The 24,914-nt window shown below is 45.9% G+C and overlaps 1 long non-coding RNA gene across 1 annotated transcript in view; it reads right to left on the bottom strand.

Annotated features, from left to right (window-relative positions):
- Positions 1-963: 963 nt before the first annotated feature.
- Positions 964-24,914, bottom strand: part of LOC115088097 — a 35,005-nt gene continuing 11,054 nt past the window's right edge. The window contains exon 2 of the long non-coding RNA XR_003855704.1: positions 964-2,551. This is a non-coding gene — a long non-coding RNA (uncharacterized LOC115088097). The remainder of the gene's footprint in view (positions 2,552-24,914) is intronic.

The following is a 24,914-nucleotide window of genomic DNA, read 5'->3' as shown; positions in this document are numbered from 1 at the left end:
ATGTGTTAGCACTGTTGTACCAGGTAATCCTGTGGAGCTCAGGTGAATAAGCATTTCAGAGAGTATTCAAATGAGGCAGGGTGGAGACTGCCTGAAGAGTGGCCTGGCATTTTTTATTTCTTGGTTTTAGTTTGCACTGAGGCCACAACCTTATGCTTGCTCACTGCACTTTCTCTGACTTTTTCATTAAGGGACCAATGTCACCCTAGTGATTTTGCAGGTCCAAAAAGGGATATTCAGACTTCTGCACAATGTAATGAAGTAGATAACATGTTCCACAAATCAGAGCTGTACATGCTCCTAGTGCTTCATTTTATGCTCATTAGTGCAAAATTCATGGTTATTTGGCCTTCCAGGCAGCCTCTGTGCCAGCTTTTGACTAACAATTTCTTTTTTCACTAGCTATCCTGAATAGCTATTAATTACAGTTTTCTTTCTGGTCTCAAACTGGATGAATTAAGCCCTGAATTTACTGGCTTTCATCTAATTTTACTTTGGGTAGGCTAACACATACTTCTTTTCCACTTACTATACAATGCAATTGAAAAAACACACATCAGAAGAGTAAGACTCTGATGAAACCAGTATGCAAGCAAATGTGCCTTAAAAAGAAAATAATCACAGATTCTGTGAAACAGATAAAAGTGGGGCACTGCAAACCAAAAAGAGCAATACTTGCAGCCAGCAGTGCTCCTGCAGTCCACATGGGCAACAGAGGAAGAAACAATTCATTCTGACATTTACTGGTGGCTCTCGCCCACAAAAGTGCTGACTCTAGAATAATTATATGTGATTTACGAGACTGAGGAAACCCTCCATTTTCTTGTCATATTTCCCTAGCTAACACTGTATCACCAAGTTCATGCAAATAGTTTAGCCTGTACACAGTAAAGTGTTAAGTTTTTACCCAGTTTTGCAGATTAAAAAATTCATTAACAATTAAGAAAGCACTTAGTATCAGACTGGATATTTAACATTTTAATGGGTTCACATATGTACATGCCTTTAATAAATACATCTTTATTTATTTATGATCCTTTATCAAATACAACATCTGATCATTTTCTCTTTCAGGGTATGTTAGATATATCATGTCTGCACACAAATCTTTTGAAAATTCACATCCAAAAAATCTTGTGATATAGAAAATATTCAAATATATAGTGGCAACCGGTCTAGTTGTGATATATTTTTTCCTCCTTTACATGGAAAATGACTATTTGTAAACTTACTAGTGGGTAAAATGCTTTTTGACATTTTGCAAAGTCCAATCTTCACAGCTGTCAGTGAGGCCAGTATTATTGATCCTAAAATGGACTTCAGTACTGCCATGTTTTATATATTTTAACTTAACTCCACAAATTTCTTGAGCTGTATAAACAGTATTACATATATGAAGATATTTTACTGTTATATGTTTATCTCATGCTGCATAAATGATGTTTGGTCTGGCTTGGAGAATAGTATGTATTTGGGTGAAGAAGTGTTTGTGGGCATATCTGAGTGGAGTGGAGGGCATTAATGAGCTCCTCCTACCACATGATTACAAACCCTTGCTTTCCACCACAATAACACTTTGCAAACATATGACAATCAATTGAATTGAGAATCCAATCATCTGGACTCACATAAATGAGATGGACACACTAACTCTGCTACAAACAGAACATACATCTAGCCATGCAAACATATAGTGCTGTTGAACAGTATATGCCAAAGCTGCTCCTTGACATGAGGTACCTTCTTGGTCCATTTTACAGGGCTGGGATCCTTCTCATTTTCTGGCACTATACAGCCCATTGACAGGGGATCCTAGCTATACCCCCCTGTCATGGACTAGGGACGCCACACAGTCAGAGGCAACGCAGAGATATGGGGAAGTTAACCTGTCAGAAAGGCAGAGCCCATTCTGGAGAATCAAAAAGAGAGAAAAAAGGTAGCACTGCATTAAGAGAGAGGCAACTGGGAATTGTAATTCAAGGACGTTATGAGCCGAGAAAGGAAAGGGATAATGTAGCTTTAAGAAAGAAGTTGCTGGGATTGAGAATCCTCAGAAGGCTTATCCTTTGTGGCTAGTTGACACTAATCAATGTGTGGTGTAGACAATGTGAAAAGTCTTATGGAAAGATGACAAGGGAAACAAAAAGGGGAGCCAGGAAACTTTTATAGGGGAAGAAGTTATAAGCATGCTAGAAATGTCACCAGAAAAGAGAATCAGAGTGAGACTTAGTGCTGCTGCTCCTGCTAAGGAAAACTGGAGAGTCTACTGTTAGTGGCTGAGTAGTGTCAACATACAGCTCAGAAGAGAAACATGGAGTTTGGAACAGCCTGTAAATACCTGCTGTAAATGTACATAACTGAATTGCCTTGGTGCCCCAGGAATAAACTGTGTAATAACTGTGAAGTAACAGACATTGAGAAGATATAAAGACCCTGTTTTCCATAAGTTTGTTTGGCCATGCAGTTGTTTCTGGCATTCCAGAAGAAGTCCAAAGCAGGCCACAGGCAGTAGCCTAATCAGGTGAAGACTGTTGGCTTAGCCTTCCTGTTTCTGAAAAAGAAAAGCAAGGGAAAACATATCAGATAATAAACATGATTGTTGAGAATACAATGTGATAAATAGAAGTTTTGAAGTATTCAAACAGCGATGATGCTCAATGTGTTTGGTTTTAATGATTCTTTTAGTATGTCCTACATAAACCAAATTACAGGGTCATAAGAGGATATAAATAGGTGGTCCCCAACCCTGTCCTGGGGGCCCACCAGCCAGTCGGGTTTTCAGGATATCCACAATGAATATGCATGAGAGAAAATTTGCATGCACTGCCTCCATAACATGCAAATTTTCTCTCATGCATATTCATTGTGGCTTCCAGAACCTCCCTCCCACATTTTCCTATGTTGTTGGTGCCCACATGTACGACAACAGCTGGCTCCTCCCCAGTACTGTCTAAAATCCTGTCTAGGTGACGAGTGAGGTCCGCCACCTTCGCATCAGGTAGGCATGTTACCAGATGATCCTCACGCCCACCAACCACCAACATCCCTAATAATCGAATCACCAACTATGACGGCTGACCTAACCCTTCCCTCCTGAGCAGTAGGCCTTGGAGACACATCCTTGGTGCGAAAGGACAATGCACCACCTGGAGAGCAGGTCCTTGCTACAGGATCCTTTCCTGCTGCATCAGGTTGAGGCTCTCTGATCATGAGACTTTCTTCCTCCAAGGCAGCACCAGGGCTGCCAGTCTGAAGTTGGGACTTGGCTACTATGCCCCTGAAGGTCTCATCTATATATCTCTCTGTCTGCCTCAGCTCCTCCAGGTCTACCACTCTAGCCTCCAGAGATCGGACTCATTCTCTTGAAGTTGTAAATTATGAAATTTGTACACAAAACTTTCCCATCATGTTAAATATCCTGTCTGTTGACAATTTTAATTCCATATATGCTTTGCTTAATCCAAATGTTTTCTTATTCTATGCAATAATTAAATTGTTTTCAGATATGCATGAGTCTTCCAAGAAGGTTTTGTTTTTAATGCATAAAACAGAAAACTGGAGTACACATTCAGAGCAATGCAGAAGGCAGATAATGCTTTAGTAAGCAAATTAGATGCTATCATTTTGCATACTTGGCACATGCATTCAGTATAGGAATATCCTGAGTTTGGTTATAGAGGCAAACATGACAGAGGAATAATGAAAAAGATACAGAGACACAGATTAACAACTATTATAAAGATTCTCACTGTGTGTGTATATACTTCTAAGATTATCTAGTCTGTTGACAACCCCTGTACTTATGATATGAACTCTGTCCCTTGTCTATATTTGTGAACTGTTAACTGAGAAAGTACTATGCAAAGATTCAGATTTACTTTATTGTGAATTATTTCTTATGTGTACTTGAGAGCATATGACAGGAACTGTTATAATCATTTCTAAATAAAACCAATATTGCAACATAAATCCCATGAGGGGTGTGCTGCAGGGGCCTTAAGAGCCCGTCAACATGGTGGGAACCCTCTACTCTGCTTCCAGCTTTTACAGCTAGTTGGTCACTGTTCAGAGGAACCATGGGCAGACAAACTTTTTAAGGAATGCCTTTTTTTCTGCCATTGTAAGCTACAATCCCTGTGCTTTTTTTGTTTGTTTTCAAACCAAAATGGATTTAACCTTAGTCTGAGGGTAGTTACAGAATTAAAGCAAGTCTAGCTAGTACTCTGACAGAGCTAGAGTTTTATTTTATTTTTTTCTGTTGTGTGCTGATGAAAAAACACTCCATTTGTGTGAACTATGTCAGCCATTAGGCTATAGCCTGAGTGCACTTGAAATCTGCCTATGCAATGTGCCACACCCTGTCAACCAGGGCTTCCCAAACTGTGGGTCAGGATCTGAGATGGGGGTCACAAAACCTTCAGCTGAGGGTCACAATTACCTCAAACAGAAATGCTGTTCAGATGTCAGCAGCAGCAGCATTAGAAGTGGAAGTCAGAGTGGGGACTGTGAGCCAGCATACACTCACAGGCCCTGCAGTGGTTCTACCCTCACATTGTGAGTTTCTGTTGAAGCAGGAAGCCTTGTTTGAGGAGGAATTTGAGCCACTGCAGGGCTTGTGAGCTTGCACTGGATCACAGGTCCCATGCTGATTTTAATTACAAATATTGCTGTCACTTGTAGATTTCTGTCTTTCGGAACTGAATGTGCATGGGCCAGTGGAGATTGCCACTTTTCGTCTCTTCTTACCTACCATTTAACCTACCCAAGAGAAAAATGTTGCCCCTGTCATTAGCCTGCCCTCTCTTCCTGCCTGTCATTCAGCTTTGTCTCAGGGCCCAAAGGAAAATGTTGCTGCTAATCCTGCCAGGGAGATGTTTGGAGAAGTGGGTGTATGAAGGAAGGGATAAGATGTAGGAGGGGTTTGAGGGTTGGATCACCTGGAGAGGGAATGGCTGTGGAGGGTGAGAGAGGGGGAATGATAGAAGATTAACTGAGGAGTTGTAAGAGAGGAGAGAAGGGTTGGAGATGATATATAATTTGCATCTGCCTCTTGGTACTTAAGATTTATGGCTTATGTACAAAACATGAAATCATCATTCCCAACCATGTTTAAGGCAACCCAAGGAACCTGCAGAACTTTATTGATGAGTGCCGCTACTGATTTTATGAAGCTCTTCTGCTAGCATTTATAATGAGAGATGCAGACAGTGCTTTATTCAGGAGAGACTATTTGGATCAGCAGAGGCATTTGCTCAAGAATGGTTCCAGACTGAACACCCATGGGACTCTAAAGCATTCCTGGATGATCTTGAACAGAGATATGGGGAACCTGAAATCTCACTAAACCAGCCTTTACCCCAGCTCCTACAAAGGAACTGGCACCTACTAAAAGTGATATTATTACTGTTGCCTTTGCCAAACCTGCACCACGGTACCCAAGCCTTTTCATGTTGCCAGAGGACAACTCCAAAAATACCTGAACCATTGTCACACCTGGATACAGCAAACCCTGCCTCACTTTAGAAATGAGACCATCTATGTGAAATCAATGAGCTTCTTGTTCACAAGGGAAGCCCTAAAATGGCGATGGCCACTAAAAAGATTGACTTGCTCTACTTAAATTTCATGGGTATTTTACTGCCCTAGTTCTGAGGACTGGAAATCCAGAGATGACCATATCAACCTTTATTCCTCAATTCTGGCAGCTTGCTGGGAATCCAGTTGTTGCACCAAACCTAGTGTTAATCTATCAAGCTTGGCTCTGGACTGATTCCTGCTGCAAATCCTACACCAGATCCTGTATTTTCTATGCAGGTCTTGCCCAAAAAGGCAGAACCCATATTAAAACAGGTACGTCTGTCATAAATAACATAAAAAGCATGCAGAAGGTCCAGACTCTTTTCACCAAAATACGACCTCTGTCACTAGTGAAGTCGACACTGGTGTTCCATTTGGCAGTTTGCGGACCTCCACCGCAAACTGCCGCTCTTATCTCCAGTCCTGAGCTGTCAGTGGGAACCCCCGACTCTGAGGAAGGCCTCCCGGATGGATGCTTGGAAGACCGCCGCTCTTGTGCAGCCCCAATGCAACAGTAGCGAGAACGCTGCCGGCACACGAACATGGCCATCCTTAGACATGCGCACGCCCGATCTGCTCTGATTTAAAGGGCTCGTGGCGGGAAATCCTCTGCGGTGCTCACAGATGATAACAGAAGCCTCACCCTATAAAAAGCCTCTTTTTCCTTGTAGTCCTCACCTTTGTGTAGTGCAAGTTGCCTCAGCGTTTCTCCTGCATTCCTGTCTTCAATTCCTGATCTTCATCCAGGTCTTTAGTCCTCATGCTCTTTGTCTTGTCCACCAGCCCCTGTGGTCAGTCTTCAGTCCTGTAGTCCCTCTGTGTGCCTTGGCTTCTGTGGTGCTCCTTATCTTCCTACCCTGCCTTTCTATCCCATTTTTCCTTGGACCTCGGCTTGCTTCCTGGACTCTCAACTGCTGCCTACCACTGACCACTCTCTGACCACTGGACCTTCTCTTGTTTGCCTACTGCCACTGACCACTGCCTGTTCTTTGGACCTCCCATGAGTGCCACCTGCCCTGACCCCGGCCTGCCTTCTACTTACGGATCTTCTGGATCTCAGCAGAGGCCCCCATCTAAGACCTGCTGGCCCCGGCATGCAAGAGCTCAACTTAAGGAGAATGTGGGCTGGTATAGGTGAACCTCCAGTTGGGTGCCTGCCTCATCTGACTCTGCCAGCCAATGGTGGGGACCTGCAGGACTCCTCCCTGCAGGTTGCACCAACTACACCTCGGTCCAAGGGTCCACACCTTCAACAACTGGAACCATACATGCTAAACCAGAGCCAGTGATGAGTCCAGCATCTGCGGTCCAGGCTGAGCTGATTCCTGCAATAGCTCCACTCCAGGAAGAAACCGCTCGAATGATGGCTCAATCCCAAGATGCGACAACACATTATAAAATTTCATATTCAGCAGTCTCAGCAATCTCTGTGTAGTTCCCAATGGGACCTGTATTTTTTTGGATGATTTCAACTGTTTCTGCCATGTCTCCGTTCCAGGCAGCTTCTCCTGTAGCAGTGCCAGAGACCTTCCTCCAGGCTGTGCCTGTCACAGCACTAAGGACTTTTCTTCAAACTGCATCTGTGGCACCAAAAACCTTGCTCCAGACTGCTTCCCTTACAGCACCAAAGATTTTGGGGTGCCCAGAAGGCACACATGGGGGTGGGGGGGAATTCTGTCAGGAATAAAGGTGTATTTCCTGGCTTTGAACCAAGGTCTACTAAGTTTGCAACTGGTGCTTTATGCACAGAGCAACAGAAAGGATCTGTTAGGTTTTGTAGGTTTCGTGGACCCTTGGCCCGAGGTGGGAGTTGACACAACCTGCGGGGTTAGACCCCACGGGTCTCCACCATCGGGAGGCAAGGTAGATTCGAAATAAGGTGGTCCAGGAGAGAGGGGGTGTAGAAGAACTGCCTGCGTCACAGCCACGTGATCGCAGGCGCTTGCTCTGTAGCTGTACTGTGGAATGCCCCGAGAAGCGAGGACAGAGAGAGGAAGTTCAATGATATTGCAGTGCAGGGCAGGTCTGGAGAGGGCATATACCAGAGGAAGGATCTCCAATGCTAGAGTGCGTAGGGCAGGCCCCGAGGAACGGGGAGCACGCAGACAAGGTCTCTGGTATATGATGTTGAGGCTACCCCGAGGAGCGGGGAAGCGTAGAGACGGGATCCCTGGTGTAGCAATGCTGAGACTACCCCGAGGAGCGAGGAAGCGTAGAGGCAGGATCTCTGGTGTAGCAATGCAGAGGCTACCCTGAGGAGCAGGGAAGCGTAGAGACAGGATCGCTGGTGCAGCAATGCTGAGGATACCCCGAGGAGCGGGGAAGCGTAGAGACAGGATCTCTGGTGTAGCAACACTGAAGCTACCCCGAGAAGCGGGGAAGCATAGAGACAGGATCTCTGGTGTAGCAATGCTGAGGCTACCCAGAAGAGTGGGGAAGCGGTGAACAGGTCCCCGAGGAGTGGGTACCCAGAGCCAGAGTCCGCAGTCCGAGAGAAAAGTTCCAAGGCAGGAACAGCAGATCCAAAGAACAGGAACAAGCACCAGAGGAGCTCAGGGAACTCATTGTCAAGTCAGTTAGCGTAGGCCAAAGAAGGTGCTTAAATATCTCAGGTTTGTGATATCATTAGCCGGGGACGTCCCTGTAATTCCTGCCATTGGCCCTTTAAAGGGAGGACAGGTGGCGCGCTTCTAAAGAGGCCTGGAGTCGGAGCATGGGTTGGCGGTATCCTCACCGCCACGTGGGGCATGGAGAGCCAGGAGGAACGCAGCGGTAGTGGCTGGCTACAGCTGCGAGTTCACCCGGAGTGGAGAGCCAGGCATGACATGACGTGAGTTGGGTCGGCCATGGCCGACGGTCATAACAGGATCAAAGAAAGCTAACTCCAGATTCAAGCTAGTCTGCTATATTGCCCCACCCCCTGAGGATCCTGACTGGTCCTCAGGACTTTCAAAAACAGTGCTGGAACATCTGCAGGGTGTGCTCAGCATTTAAATGGCATGGAGGCCAAAAGAAAGTGAGGGATCCCAGAAGAGACCCATGAGTTCTTTCCTTGGATGTATATTGTTATATTGTGCTACAGTCTGGAAGTCTGTATCTTGTCTGTAACCAGAAGTCTTGTCCACATTTGTGCTGTGAGCTTTTAACTGAGATAATCAACCATGCAAAGATGGGGCCTGATTACTGGGATTAGAAGTAAACCTATCCCACTTGTGAGTTACCAACGCCAGGAAATATTTCTTCACGAAGAGGGTGGTGGATGCCTGGAATGCCCTTCTGGAGGTGTCAAAAGACGAAAACAGTCAAAGAACCCTAAATGCTAATTGATGGAAATGAAGAAGAGTGCATGGGGTAACTTGCTGGTGGGACGGTTACTACTATTAACAGAAGGTATGGGATTACTACCCTTTACCAATGAGCCTTGATACAATTGCAACATTGCTCTCCGCTTCAATGGCAAGGGGAATAAGAAAAATGGATTCAGACAACAACAGTGGAGTGCCTCAGGGATCTGTACTTGGACTGGTGCTTTTTAATATATTTATAAATTATTTGGAAAGGGGGTACAACAAGTGAGGTAATCAAATTTGCAGATGATACAAAATTATGCAGAGTAGTTAAATCTCAAGTGGATTGTGATAAATTGCAGGAGGACCTTGTGAGACTGGAAGATTGGGCTTCCAAATGTAGATGAAATTTAATGTGGACAAGTGCAAGTTGATGCATATAGGGAAAAATAATCCTTGCTGTAGTTACACAATAGTTAGGTTCTATCTTAGGAGTTACTACCCAGGAAAGAGATCTAGGCATCATAGTGGATAATACATTGAAATTAATCAGCTCAGTGGGCTGTGGCAGTCAAAAAAGCAAACAGAATGTTAGGAATTATTAGGAAAGGAATGGCAAATAAAACAGTGGAAGTCATATGCCTCTATAATCGCTCTATGCACCTTGAATACTGTGTGCAATTCTGGTCGCCACATTGCAAAAAAGATATAGTTGCTCTGGAGAAAATGCAGAGAAGGTCGACCAAAATGATAAGGGGATGGAGTGGCTCTCCTATGAGGAAAAGCTAAAGAAGTTAGGGCTGTTCAGTTTGGAGAAGAGATGACTGAGGAGGGATATGATAGAGGCCTACAAAAGCATGAAAGGACTTGAACAGGTTAATGCAAATTGGTTATTTACTCTCTCAGATAATAGAAGGACTAGGAGGCACTCCATAAAGTTTTCAAGAATCTAATTTAAAACATGCTGAAGAAAATTCTTTTTCACTCACGCATAGTTAAGCTTTGGAATTCATTGCCAAAGGATGTGGTTAGAGCCGATAGTGTTACTGGGTTTTAAAAAGGTTTGGATAAGTTCCTAGAGGAAACATCCATAAACTGCTATTAATCAATAGCTTGAAATCTATTTAATGTTTGGGTACTTGCCAAGTGGTGAAGACTAAAACTGTGAAGGATTTCAAAGGGGCATGGGATAAACACTGTGGATCCCTAAAAGGCTAGAGGATGGGAATTAATAAAAAAGTTAAACCGGCACGAAGCGGCAGTTACTACCCTTAAGAGAAACATGGGGGTAACCTGCACAGAGCGGCAGTTACTACCCTTAAGAGAAACATGGAGGTAACCTGCACGGAGCGGCAGTTACTACCTTGGGAAGCTTGCTGGGCAGATTAGATGGACCATTTTGGACTTTTTCTGCCGTCATTACTATGTTATGGATTGGATTGGCCGCTGTTGGAGATAGGATGCTGGGCTTGATGGACCCTTGGTCTGACCCAGAATGGCATATCTTTTGTTCTTATGAGGGCCCCAACTTTTATGCTGTGGGGAACTGATAAGCATGGGGATAACCTACATGGAACGGCAGTTACTATCCTTAACATAAGGCATGGGACTACTATCATTAGGGGCAGTCTTTAAAAGGATTTTAAAAGCCGGCGAATATGTACACATGGCCAACAGATGTTATAACATGCTCCCCTAAGGAGTGGATTGGGTGGTGTGATGTTATTTCCCACAATGAGAACTTCCCTACCTCTCTGCCTAATCTTCCTTCCTTTTCCCCTCTCCACCCCTACCCCTAACCCCTACCTAGCAATCTGAAAAGTTTGTATTTTTCTACTTACTGCTCTTCCCGAGCAGAAGTAGTTTCTGCGCGCCGGTCGGCTGCCGGCCAGCGCTGTCCTCCGTCCTGCCCCACCAGCCCCTTTTTCAGAGTCCGGCACTTGTACGCGTATTGGGACTTAGGCGAGTGGGCCGGCCCTTTTGAAAATGTGTGTGGCGCGTGCAGGGCATAGCCACGCACGTAAATCCCAATTTTTATATGCATGGCTCTTTGAAAATCCGCCCGTCAACCAATAAGCCTTGATTCCCTTGACGCAACTGCAACATGACTCTCTGCTTTGATGGCAGGAGTTGAAGGGTAGGGTGGAAAGAGGTATTGGATTCAGATGACAACAAACACTGGCCCTGACTTTTATGGTCTGGTGTACTGATACACAGACATAAGGGAAAAAGCACAGGGCTGCTTCTATCGCCAAGTCCATAAGCAAAGCACGTCAAGCAGCACTGTATGACTTTTCAAGAAGGCTCATCACTCAGTAAAAGAGAAACATGGGGTAACTTGCACAGCACAGCAGATACTACCATAAGAAGCTTGCTGGGCAGACTGGATGGACCATTTTGGTCCTTTTCTGCCGTTACTATGTTACTATGTGAATTATTTCTTATGTGTACCTGCAGGGCATAAGGCAAGAAATGTTATGTTATCACCATTTCTAAATAAAATCATTGTTGCAACATAAATCCTGTGCTGAGTGTGCTGCAGGGGCTTTCAGAGCCTGATATTCTGTGAATGGAAAAGCATTTTACCTATGAAAATTTGAGCTTTTATAATTGCCCATCCTGTGTGCAGGTAAAGTATGCTGATTGTTCCCATGGATGGGGGATTGAACAACGCATGGCATGACGAACTAGGATAAACTATGGTATATTAAATTTAGGTGTAACATTTTCTCTATGGGAGGCAGGGAGCCAATGAGTATGGAGTGGCAGTTACTACCATAAGCATCTTTCTGGGCAGACTCAATAGACCATTGGCCTTTATTTGCTGTCAATTACTATGTTACTTTGTACAGTGGTAAGAAAAGGTTTGTGAACTCCAAGTGTAAATAAGGATTATAAGCTCTTACCATGATAAGCTTGTTTAACTGAAACCAGTCTTTTATTATGCAATAAAAAAGGAAAAATTAAACAATTCAATGTTTTTTTTTAACTTCTTTATTTTAAATTTAAGGCACAGAATAAACATTATACAACAGTAATCACAGCAATCACAACAAATAATATACAATGAAAATAGAAATGGTTACAGAATCATGTAAAAACATAGCATACTATCAGGGCGACAACATAAAGTAAAATAAAATAAAGTTCAGACCTGATGCAAACACAAGAAATTATTATAATAAAGGAGAAGAATGCCTCTATTTCTAATATATTCACTATATTTGTTCATAACTCTCTTATCCTTCAACATGAAGGAAATTGTCTTCATTATCACAATTTCTGCTAAAACAGCACTCCAAGGAGATAAGGATGGTACTGATTTCCAGAAATATGCAATCGTAATTCTGGCTCCATGAAGCCAATGAGTAATAAATTACTTCAAAGAAACGTATAAATGATGGCAGAAAATGACCAAATGATCCATTCAATCTGCCCAGCAAACTTATGGTGGTATCTGTCATGCTGTGCAGGTTACTCCCATGCTTATCAGTTTCCTAGACCATAAAAGTCAGGGACCTCATTGGTTGCTGTTTGAATCCAATTTCCCTTTACCCATGTTGTGGAACAGAGAGAAATGTTGGAGTTGCATTGAAAGTATTAGGCATATTGATTAAAGGTAGTAAAAGCCACATCAGCAAGTTACCCCCATGCTTATTTCTTCCCCCAAACTGTAAAAGTCAGGGCCTTGTTGGTTGCAGTCTGAATCCAATTCCCCTTTTCCCATTGCTGTTGAAGCAGAGAGAAATGATGAAGTTGCATCAACTGTATCAAGGCTTATTTATTAAGGGTACAAATAAGCAAGATAGCCTCATGTACTCTTTTCTTCATTTCCATTTTCTAGCCTTTAGGGATCCACAGTGTTTATCCCATGCCCCTTTGAATTCTTTCATTGTTTTCGTCTTCACCACCTCTTCCGGAAGGGCATTTTAGGCAGTCATCACCCTTTTCGTGAAGAAATAGTTCTTGACATTGGTTCTGAGTCGTTCTCCCTGGAGTTTCATTTTGTGATCCCTAGTTCTACTGATTTCTTTCCAAAGGAAAAGGTTTGACGACTGTGCATTATTAAAGCCTTTCAGGTACCTGAAGGTCTGTATCATATCTGCCCTGCACCTCCTCTCTTCCACGGTAAACATATTCAGATCCTTCAGCCTCTCCTCATGTTTTCCGATGCTGACCCCACACCATTTTGGTCACTCTTCTTTGGACTGCCTCTATCCTGTCTTTTTCCTTTTTGAGATATGGGCATCGATACTAAATTCAGTACTCCAGGCGAAGCCTCACCAAAGTCTGTTACAAGAGCATCACAACCTCCTTTTTCTTACAGGCTATTCCTCTCCCTATGCAGCCCAGTATTCTTCAAGCTTTAGCTATCGCCTTATCACATTGCTTCACCACCTTCAGATCATCAGACACTATCACACCGAGGTCCCTCTCCCAATCTGTGCACATTAGTCTTTCACTGCCCATCACATACAGCTCTTTTGGATTACTGCACTCCAGATGCATGTCTGCACTTCTTAGCATTGACTCCCAGCTGCCAAATCCTCAACCATACTTCAAGCTTTCTTAAATCATTTTCATTTTCTCTGCTCCTTCAGGCATGTTCACTCTATTGCAGATCTTAGTATCAACTACCAACAGAGAAACTTTACCTTCTATCCCTTCCACAATGTCGCTCACAAAGATATTGGACAGAACCAGTCCCAAAACAGATTCCTGTGGCACTCTACTTGACACGATTCTTTCTTCAGAGTAGGTTCCATTTACCATTACACGTTGTCTCCTGTCAGTCAACCAGTTTGCAATCCACACTACTACCTTGACACCCCACTCCCAAGCTTCTTATTTTGTTCACGAATCTCCTATGCAGGACAGTATCAAAAGCTTTACTAAAATCCAAATAAATCATATCGAGCACTCATCCCTGATCCAATTTTCTAGTCACCTATTCAAAAAAATCAATCAGATTTATCTAACAGGACCTTCACTTGGTGAATGCATGCTGCCTCGAGTCAAGCAACCCACTGGATTGTAGTTAGTTCACTATCCTTTCCTTCAACAGAGTCTCCATTAATTTTCCCACCACTGAGGTGAGGCTAACCAGTCCGTAGTTTCCAGCTTCCTCTCTGTTCCCTTACTTGTGAAGCAGGACCACCTCCACTCTTCTCCAATCTCACGGCACCACTCCCATTTCCAGGGATCAATTAAACAGGTCTTTCATGTGAACCCACTAGCACATCTCTGAGCCCCCTCAGTATTCTGAATGTACCTCATCCGGCACCATGGCCTTGTTCACTTTCAGTTTTCCTAGCTCTTCCCATAATTTCACTTCTGTAAATGGAGTTTCATCTACTCTACACCCATCCACAGTCTTGTCAACTAGCAACGGTCCTTCTCCAAGGTCTTCTTAATGAACATCGAACTGAAGTATTTGTTTAATATTTCCGCCATTTCTTCGTCTCTCTCCACACATCGATCTTTGTAACTTTTCAATTTCACTATACCACTTTAGACTTTTTTCCTATATATCTGAAAAATGTTTTTTCACCTTACTTTACCTTTGCCTGACATTTTGCTTTCTTGATTTCTTTCTTTGTCTTCCTCAGGTTCATCAGATATTCTTCCCTATGTTTCTCTTTTTGGAATCCTTTATACTTCTTGAATGCAGTTTTTTTTGCCTTTATTTTTTCAGCCACTTCCTTTGAGAACCCAATCGGTTTCTTATTCCTCTTACTTTTGTTTACTTTTCTAACATATGAATTTGTTGCCTTTGTAATTACTCCTTTTAGTTTGGGCCACTTTTGTTCCACTTCTCCCAGTCTTCTGGTTCTATATCCAGGTACATCACTATTTCGACAAAGTCTGTATTTTTTAAATTCAAAACTCAGGTCTTCGTATGACCTCTCTGCATCCTATTTGCGATATTACACCATACTGTTTGGTGATCACCAGGATATTATCTCTGTTAGTGAGCACTAGGTTTGAGTATAACTCCCTCCTTTGTTGTTTCCATTACCATTTGTTTGAACAGAGCCCCCTGCAGGGCATCCACTATCTCTCTACTTCTGTTAGATTCTGCAGAAGGGATTCTCCAGTCTATATCTGGCAGATTAAAATCTCCAACAAGCAACACTTCTCCCTTCTTTCCCACCTTTTGGATATCTTCCACCAGATCTCTGTCTAGGTCTCTGTTTGAGTCGGAGACCTGTAGACCACTCCAGTAAAAAATGGATGCACATCATCTTTTTTTAGGATGGCCCATAATGCTTCTTCTCTACCCCATGTTCCTTGCAGTTCAGTTGCTTGGACACTGTTTTTGACAGAAAGAGCTACTCCTCCCCCTTTTCTATCCTCCCTTTACAAGTTATAGTCTGGTATAGCATGAGAATGCATGAACTGTGTCTCCATAACAGCAACAATGTCCAAGTCTGCCTTCACCATTAAGGCCTGCAGGTCTAGGATTTTATTGCCCAAACTACAAGGATTTTGTGTCATAGTTTTCCATTTTTTTCCCTTGATTGTTGCACTTCCTAATTACCTTTTCTGCTTTTTTGAGCTGATTTTGTTTATTTATTTTATTTAAAAGCTTTTGTATACTGCTTATACAAAAAAAAAATAGAGATCTAGGTAGTTTACAGTCTATAATACACATTAGCCGAAGTACTATGGATCTCCGTACCTCCTTCATGTTTCTAATAAGATCCTCCCCTGACTCACCAATTGTTTATACTTGTTTACTGCGTTCCTAGGCCTTTTTTCTTCCAGCAATCTATGCCTCCAAGTTTACTATCCTCGTTGAATGTAACTTTGTTTTTTCCTGTTTAAACTATTGTATTTGGTTCAGTCCCCCAATTCGATGTAAACCGATCTGATATGGTCTTTTAACCATGAAGGTCGGTATAGAAAAGTGTTAAATAAATAAATAAATATAAACATACATAATAAAACAAGTAAAAATGGACCAGATAAAAAGTGAAAAAGAATATATAGAATACAACAAATAACAGTTAAAAGAAGAAACTTAAAAGAGAATATTCTGAGCTTTGTGTATCAAAAGCAATAGAGCACAAGTGAGTTTTTAATTTCTTCCTAAATTCTTTGGGGTTGGTCAAGAATCTGAGTGTAGCTGGGATAGAATTCCAAAGGGAGGAACCTGCCACCGAGAAGGCATGTTTTCTGGTTATTTCAAGTCTAGCAATTTTAACCGTTGGGACTTGGAGGTTTTTATCAACAAAACGTAAATGACGCTGAGGTTGGTACAGATGTAGGGAAGTGCACAGCCAAACGGCGGAGGGATTGTGGATTAGGTTGAAAATTAATGTCAAAATTTTATAGTGGATAGGTTATTTGATTGGAAGTCAGTGAAGGTTAATAAGAATTGGGGTAATATGTTCTCTAATCTTAGTTTTTGTGAGAAGACGAGCTGCAGCATTTTGAACAAGCTGGAGTGGACAGATTGTTGATTCTGGAAGGCCAACATACAATGAGTTGAGGTAGTCTAACCCAGAGAGAATGAAGGCTTGCAGGACAGTTCTGAAGTCTACAGGGAATAACAGAGGTTTTAATCTTTTAAGGAGGTTCAGTTTATAAAAGACTGTTTTTGCTATTTTAGATATGTTGACTGTCATAGAGAGTTTGGAGTCAAGAATAAATCCTAAATTGCAAGCATGAGTAATAATGGGAATTATATGGTTATCAAATATGAGTTGTGAAGGAGGGCAGCATGAGGAGTTGGGTAGGGATGTGCAGAGGGACGCCATACGTTGCATTCAGGATTCGTATTCGTCGGGGAGGCAGATAAGTTGCATTCGGCCAGGGGGGCCCCCCCCGATACGTACATGCGTTAATTCAATTTTAGCCGGGAAACGAATACAAATTAAGTACAACCCCCCCAAGACTTACCAAAACTCCCTGGTGGTCCAGCGGGGGGTCCGGGAGCCATCTCCTGCACTCACACCCTCGGCTGCCGGTATTCAAAATGGCGCCAATAGCCTTTTACCTATGTCACGGGGGCTACCGGTGCCATTGGTCAGCCCCTGTCACATGGTAGGAGCAATGGATGGCTGGCGCCATCTTGTGCTCCTACCATGTGACAGGGGCTGACCAAAGGCACCGGTAGCCTCTGTGACAGAGGGCAAAGGCTATCGGCGCCATTTTGATTACTGGCAGCCGACGGCCCGAGTGCAGGAGATCGCTCCCGGACCCCCGCTGGACCACGGTCCCCCAAGACTTGCCAAAAGTCCCTGGTGGTCCAGCGTTGTGCCGAGTCGAAGGGTTCGAAGGGAGGAAGCATTAATTGCTCTAGGACTAAATTGAGGTTCCAGGCCACTGGAGGCTTGGATATTGGGGGTCGGAGGTGGTAGAGGCCCCTAATGAATCTAGAAACCAGTGGGTGTTGGGATATTAGGTGGCCCTGGAGGGGCCTGTGGTAGGCTGCGATGGCACGGAGGTGCACTCGGACGGAGGTGGTTGATAGCCCCTTTGAGTATAAGGTGAATAGGTAATCTAGTAAATTGTTTGGAGTGCAGACAAAGGGATCGTAATGATTAATGGCGCACTAGGTCTCATAGCCTTTCCATTCTAGTTGGTACACTTTCCTGGTCGATGGTTTCCTGGCCACAAGCAAAATATTTTGTGTTTCTGCAGACATACCTTGGTCTATCAGTAACTCCCATTCAATCTCCACGCTGTCAGGTGGAGCGAGACCGGCATTGGGTGGAGAAGGGCTCCATGCTCTTGGGATAGCAGGTCGTCTGGTATCCCAATGGGATGGGGGTATCAATTGATAGGCGGAGGAGGTATGCATACCAAGGTTGCCTGGGCCATGCTGGGGCAATCAGGATCAGGTCTACCGCGTCTGCTATGCATTTCTGGATAGTGCACGTTATCAGTGTGTTACGCCCGACGGTTGCAGACGGCTGCGACCACTTCTGCTCACCTCTTTCTTCACCTCCCTAACTCCATGGAGGTAGATTGGCAGCATCTGCTAGCTACCTAAGACCTGCCTACTGCTTCCAGGCCTCCCGGGTCGGCACGGACGCCGCCGACCGCCATCTTGTCATCTGATCTTTCTAGGCGCGCGTGCGCGCTTACAGGCCAGTCTTATCCACGTCATGGCGGAAACCTCAGGGGCATCCCTTCCAGATGACGTCAGGATCTGTGGATATTTAAACCTGCTGGCCCTCTCCAAAGATGATTTGGCAAAGAGTGACATCCTTGCTATTTCCGCCTTGCTTCCTGAGGACCTGCGATCCAGTTCCAGTTCCGACATGGACGTCTCAGGTACCCGCTCCTCGGGGGCCTCTCTCTCGTCCTGGCTATCCACTCCTCGGAGGGCCTATAGCCTGGAACTTTGTCTGCTCCGATCCCTGGGGCTTCCTGGAACCAACTCGCTCCTTGCCAGTACTCCGCCCTGCGGATCACTTTCAACCTACCAAGTGCCTATCGGGTGTACCCTGCGCTGTGGGTCATTACCATCACTACAGAGATCTCTATCAGAAGTGCCTGCTCTACGGATCTTTACCACACTATTGTGGACCTCACAGGTGCACCCCGCCTTGCGGACCGTTACAGACCGACCGAGGACCCTCACCGGTGTACCCTGAGCTGCGGGCCATTACCACCTCCACTTATGGTCTTGACTGTGCTTCTCTCTCTACGGACCGCTGTCACTCTTCTGAGAGCTTCATCTGTATTGCATCCGTTGGTCGCAGACAGCTGCGACCGCTCTGTCTCACCTCTCTTCTACCCTTTTCCTCCTCCCTGGGAAGGATGGTTGCCTCCGGTGCTGATTGCCGAAACCCTCAGCGTCTCCGACACAGCATGGGCGTCTCCGACCGCCATGCTTCTTTCTGAGGCCTCCTAGGCGTGCAAGCGCATGCCACCTAAGCTTTTGAATATGTCATGGCGGGAACCTCGGGGGTGTCCCCACCGCATATCGTCAGTACCTCCGGGTATATTAACCTCCGCTCCACTTTAGACGAACGAGTTAGCAAGGACTTCAGTTTTGCTACTCTGACCGCTTCTAAGCTGCTCGCTTGGATTTCCCTCTACCCTCCGGGGTAACTCGCTCCTACGGAAGCTCTGGGTACCCGCTCCTCGGGGGCCTCTTGCTTCTATCTGCTCTTCGGGGTTCAACTACCTAACCTAGGACACCCACTCCTCGGGGGTCCTATCTACTTTCTTCCAGGATCCTTCGGCGCTCCTAGGTACTCGCTCCTCGAGGGCCTAGCCTGCTCAGGGTATCCTGCACCTCGGACCTCGGGTCCCTCTCTCCATTCTTCTACCAAGGAAGTTACCAGTACTGTCACTCTGTGAGTATCGCTACGCTCCAGCTCTCCTTATTCCAGCCTTCAGGTTCGGCTTATCCCGTGCTGTGGAACACTACCCAACCATGCTACATCCGGGTGAGACCATCATCTATAGAGACTGTCTGAGTTTACTGTGATATCGCTGGCCTTCAGTACTATCCCTTCCTTGAAGCAAGATTCAACTTACATCAGCAGTACAATAAAGCTTTCTTTCCTCAATGTCTGCTTACTAGAGTCTAGCCTATTGCTGTGGTTCCCCACGGGCCCCTCCCCGTGGGAGGAGTCATCGCCTCTTCGACTAAGAGTCCACAATATGCCACAAACCCAACAATCTGCATTTCCTACTCTGCAGGTTTTACCATCTTTACCGAGGACATCATTGGTGTACCCGCCCCGCCACTACCATTTCCTTCAAGGTCTCTTCGGTGTACCCCACTTCGTGGGCCACTACCATCTCTACAGGAGACCTCTTTGGTAGACTCGCTTCACAGACTACTACCAGCGCTATGGAGGTATTCCCTCAGGGCACTACCTATCTCATCGACCCAGTGTGGACTCTCTCTCTCTGGCACCCTACGCTCCATGGGTAGTGCTTCTATCTCTTTAATAAAGACTCTATTCATTCTGTGCCTTCCTCTGCTGAGACCTAGCCTCCCGAGAGTCCCGAGAGGCTCACAGGGCTCCTCCCCATGGGAGGTACCACCTCTTACTTCGGCCCAGGGTTCACACCCCTTCTGACATCACAGAATCCTAAAAGATTGCCAAATCCTGGACCCAGCACAGGTCTCAGCAATTCAGGCCATCCCTGGCCTAGCGAATCATGGGGCAACAGAAGATTTTAGAGACTTTGGCTAACGCCGTCAATCAATTGAATAGCCGGCTGGATTCAATACCAACGCCTGCTAAACCTGACTTGGCAACGCAAGCACTGCCCTTCCAGCCTCCAGTACCTTTTCCAGCTCCTCCCCATTTTGCAGGTGAGCCCTCGTTATGCAGGGGTTTCTTGAACCAGTGCAACATGCACTTTTCTCTACAACCTGCTTATTTTCCGGATGTAGTCTCCAAAACTACATATATTTTATCCCTTCTGGACAGTAAAGCATTGGCTTGGGCATCGCCCCTTTGGGAATGCACAGATCCCATCTTGAACGATTTACCAGGCTTCCTTGCTCTCTTCCGAACTGTGTTTGATGACCCAGGGCGAAGGACCATCTCCGGATCCACTCTTTTGCATTTGCAGCAAGGTTCTCGCTCACTGACTGACTACGTCATCAAGTTTTGGACTCTCTCATCAGAATTACACTGGGATCTGGGCTGTATGCATGCCATATTTCTCGAGGGTCTTAGCCCACATATTAAAGGTGAGTTGGCAGCACGTGAGCTCCCTGAGAACCTGGACTCATTTATTGATCTCACCGGTCACTTAGACTGTCTACGCGAACGTTCCCAGGAGATCACAGGAATCAAGAGAGCAGCAACTAGTGTCCCACGGGTTCATACCACATCATCTACCCTTCAAACAAAGAAGAGGAACCCATGCAGATGGGCCGTAGTCATCTATCCGCAAAGGAGAAGCAGCGGCGCCAGAAAGCAGGCCTCTGCATGTATTGTGGCCAATCGGGTCACGCTTTACCATCCTGCCCTCTCTGTCCGGGAAACTCCCAGGCCTAGGATCCGCTGGAGGATTCCTCCTAGGCCTAACCGCACCTTCTCCTCCACTAACTCTACCTGTCACTATCAACTTGGACAACCAGGAGTTTCACACCCTGGCTATAGTAGACTCCGGTGCCGGGGGAAACTTTATTCTCCGGCAACTGGTAGAACACTTATGCATTCCTACCATCCGTATGCCAATGCCTTTGTTACTTTCATCTATCCATGGTGAACCCTTACCTGGTTAAGTCACCTTCTCCATTATCCCTATTCACCTTCGCACCGGATCTCTCCATTCGGAGACTATTTCTTTTCTAATTCTGGACAAGGGTATACATCCAGTGGTCCTGGGCCTACCCTGGCTAAAAAAAACATACTCCTCAATTTGACTGGACCACCCTCCAACTCTCTCACTGGAGCGAGTCCTACCATAAAAAAATGTTTAAAAACAATATCACCGATGCCTTGCTTGACTACGCAGCCATCAATCCCAGGACTTCCACCACAATATTCCTCCTTCCAGGATGTATTTTCAAAGAAAGCTGCAGACGGCTTACCTCCACATCGCTCCTTTGATTGCGCAATCAATTTGCTGCCCAATACTGAGCCTCCGCAAGGAAGAGTCTATCCACTTTCCTTAAACAAATCTCAAGCCATGTCCGAATACATAAAGGAAAACCCGGCCAAAGGTTTCATTCATCCTTCCAAGTCCCCTGCTGGAGCAAGGTTCTTTTTTGTAGGAAAGAAAGACAGCTCTCTCTGGCCGTATATGGACTACCGCAGCTTAAACGAAATTACACAGAAGGATCGTTACCCCCTACCACAAATTTCCGAACTGTTTGACAGGCTCCAGGGGGCTAAAATATTCACCAAATTGGATCTTAGGGGAGCTTATAATTTGATCAGAATAAGTCAAGGTGATGAGTGGAAGACTGCTTTTAACACCCACGACAGCCATTTTGAATATCTGATCATGTCATTTGGCCTATGCAAAGTGCCTGTGGTGTTCCAGAACATGATGAATGAAATCTTCAGAGACATGCTCTACAGCTGTGTCGTGGTCTATTTGGACGACATTCTGTTTTTTTCACAAGACCTTCAGAGCCATCGTTGGGATATTATCAATGTCCTACAATGCTTAAGGGAAAACCAGCTGTTTGCCAAGCTAGAAAAATGCTTTTTTCATAAGGAGTCCATCCCTTTTCTGGGCTATGTGATCTCTAGCCAAGGATTTCAAATGGATCCACAGAAGAATAATAAGCAGCTTGCTTGTTACGGCGGTTACTACCCCGAATCAATTAAGCCTGATACTTCACTTGGAATACATATCCAGCACAGCTCACTGCTTCAACGGTAGAGGGGAATGAAGAAAAGAGGATTTATATTCAGACAACAACCTACAAGGACTGAATTGCACAGGCTGGGTAAACAAATAAGGGTGGGAGTAGCTTGCTTATTGCGGCAGTTACTTCTTGACTGCCATCTGGAACTTGACCTTCTGCTTGATCCTGACTACGCCCGGATTGACTTCTGTTACCGACCCTGCTTTGGCTGACCATTCTGGACTGATACTCTGGCCTTGATCCTCGTCATACACTTGGACAACTCTCTTCTGGCCTCCTGGCCAAGGGTCCACTCCCAGTGCAACAGGTTGCCAAGGCCATGGACTCAGTGGAGTCTCCCGCCTTGCAGGCCATCCCTGGCCTAGCAGATCATGTCCGAGAACAACAGCGAACCCTAGAAGCATTGACGTCATCTGTGGAGAGACTATGGTCTCAACTCGAGGATTCTCTCAAGGCCAACTCGAGGGGCTGGGTCCAATCCGCGCCCTCACGGGTATCTCTGGCCCTTCCTGCTCCACCCCATTTCAACGGGGATCCGTGCCTCTGTCGAGGTTTCCTCAATCAATGTTTTATGCAATTTGCACTACAGCCTGAGCTACGTCCAAGTGAAAATACCAAGATTACCTTCAACCTCTCACGCCTTGAGGGGAAGGCCCTGGCATGGGCTTCCCCACTTTGGGAACGTTCAGATGTTATTATTTGTAAGGGTTTTGGGTGGATCCCTGGACCTGTGGCAGATGACCACGCCCACAAGGGGAAGTCCCGTGAGGGGCCACAGGTGAGGCTCAGCGTAGGACATACACACTTAGTTCTTTTATTATACAGGATTGGTGAACCACCAGAGGTGGCAGTAGTGAGCTGGAAAGCAGCCCGGTTGGGCTTGTAGTCCCTCAGGTTCTGGAACAGCGATCCCACAATGCCTGTGCTATAATGGAGAGAACTGATAATGTGAGTAGTAGCAGTATATGCAGAGTTCAGGAATAGAGCCTCGTTCGTTATGTACTCACGCAGTGGTCTCTCAGTGTGGAGCACAAGAGCTGGAGTAAAGGCAGGCCCTCGAGGAGAGAGTACCTGGTTCCAGGGAACAGCTCTGAGAGATAGAGATGGTAACTCACAGATGTTATAGGCAGCGGTGTCTTCCAAGCAGAAGTGAAGTCCAGGTAGCGAGTCCAGGAACATGGGCCCTCGAGGAGCGAGAACCCCAAATAGAGTAGGTCCAAAGGAGGCAGAGTAGCAAGGTACGGAGAGCGAATCCCATCCGTTCGGAAACCTTTGCTAACTCGATTAGCTAGCAATCACGTAGGCCTTTTGTATCCTGGATGCATGACGTCATCACAGGGGGACGCCCCTGAGGCTCACGTCACTGAAGGTACTTGAAGCAGGGCCGTGCGGCGCGCATGCCCTAAGGCAGCTGAACAGCATGGCGGGAGGCAGCGCCCCAGCCATTCCGGGGACGCCAGGCAGACGCCGCGGCAGCCAAACATCTGTCAACCGCAGGTGGATTCGCCAGAGAGGTAAGGAGGGCGGAGTGGAGACGTCGGGCAGCGACAGTTGTAACATCAGATGACCTCCTCCATCACTTCTCCCACTTCATCTCCGTGTTCAAGCGGACCTTCCAAGACTCCGGCCGATAGGCGGTTGCGGATCACCAGCTTCTCCATCTCCATCAAGGCTCACATTCGCTCACTGAATTCACAGTACAATTCAGGACACTTGCCACAGAACTGGGATGGCAAGAGGGCTGCCTACGGAAAATTTATCTGGACAGCTTATCTCCTGCCCTCAGGGATGAGCTGGCTGCTTGCGAGATTCCCACATCTCTAGACGATATCATCTCCTTGGTGGGAAAGATCGATCATCACCTTCGTCAGCGACATCAGGAGGTAAAAGCCTCTTGGTCTTTTGCCGTACGCCCAGTTCCTTCCACCAGTCCTCAGTTAAAGGCCTTACCGGTGCCTCCTCCATCACCAGAGGAGCCAATGCAGCTCAACCGTGGGTTCTTGTCCCCTGAAGAGCAGCTTCGATGTAAGAAGGAAGGCCTTTGCCTGTACTGCGGCAGATCCGGACATCTCTTACAAGCCTGCCCAGTTTGACCGGGAAACTGCAGAGCCTGAGCCCGGCAGGGGTCCCGAGCTTGGGCATTACTGTGACTAGCCCCTAGTTACTACTCCCAGTGTCTCTCTCCCAAGAGTCACGATCATTTGCCACCTCGGCCCTTGTGGACACCGGGGCGAGTGGCAATTTCTTCTGGATGACATCATCAGACTCCTCCAAATTCCGCTCCAGCCTTTGGATATTCCTCTCCGGATTGCATCCATTCAGGGAGAACATCTCCCGGGACGCATCATTCATCGCACCATGGCATTCCGTCTCTCTGTGGGAACCCTCCATGAAGAAGAGATATCCTTATATGTCCTGAAGCGTTCCATGCACCCAGTAATCCTTGGACTTCCATGGCTCCACATACACAGACCTCAATTTGACTGGCAATCCCTATAATTAATCTAATGGGGACCTCAGTGCCAACACCACTGCCTGCGACAGGTGACTCCACAAGTCACCGTAAAAATGTATAAACCCTGACTGGGTTGCCTGCTCCGTATACAGACTTCCAAGATGTATTCTCTAAACAGAATGCTGACATCCTACCTCCACTCCGGGAGTTTAATTGTCCCATCGAGCTCCTACCAGGTACCACACCGCCCAAAGGCCAGACCTATCCTCTCTCACTACCAGAGACT

Source organism: Rhinatrema bivittatum, chromosome 3, assembly GCF_901001135.1.
Source record: "Rhinatrema bivittatum chromosome 3, aRhiBiv1.1, whole genome shotgun sequence".
In the NCBI taxonomy this organism is placed as follows: Eukaryota; Metazoa; Chordata; class Amphibia; order Gymnophiona; family Rhinatrematidae; genus Rhinatrema; species Rhinatrema bivittatum.
The sequence above is the reverse complement of the archived record's forward strand: the minus strand, read 5'-3'. Positions and strand labels throughout refer to the sequence as shown.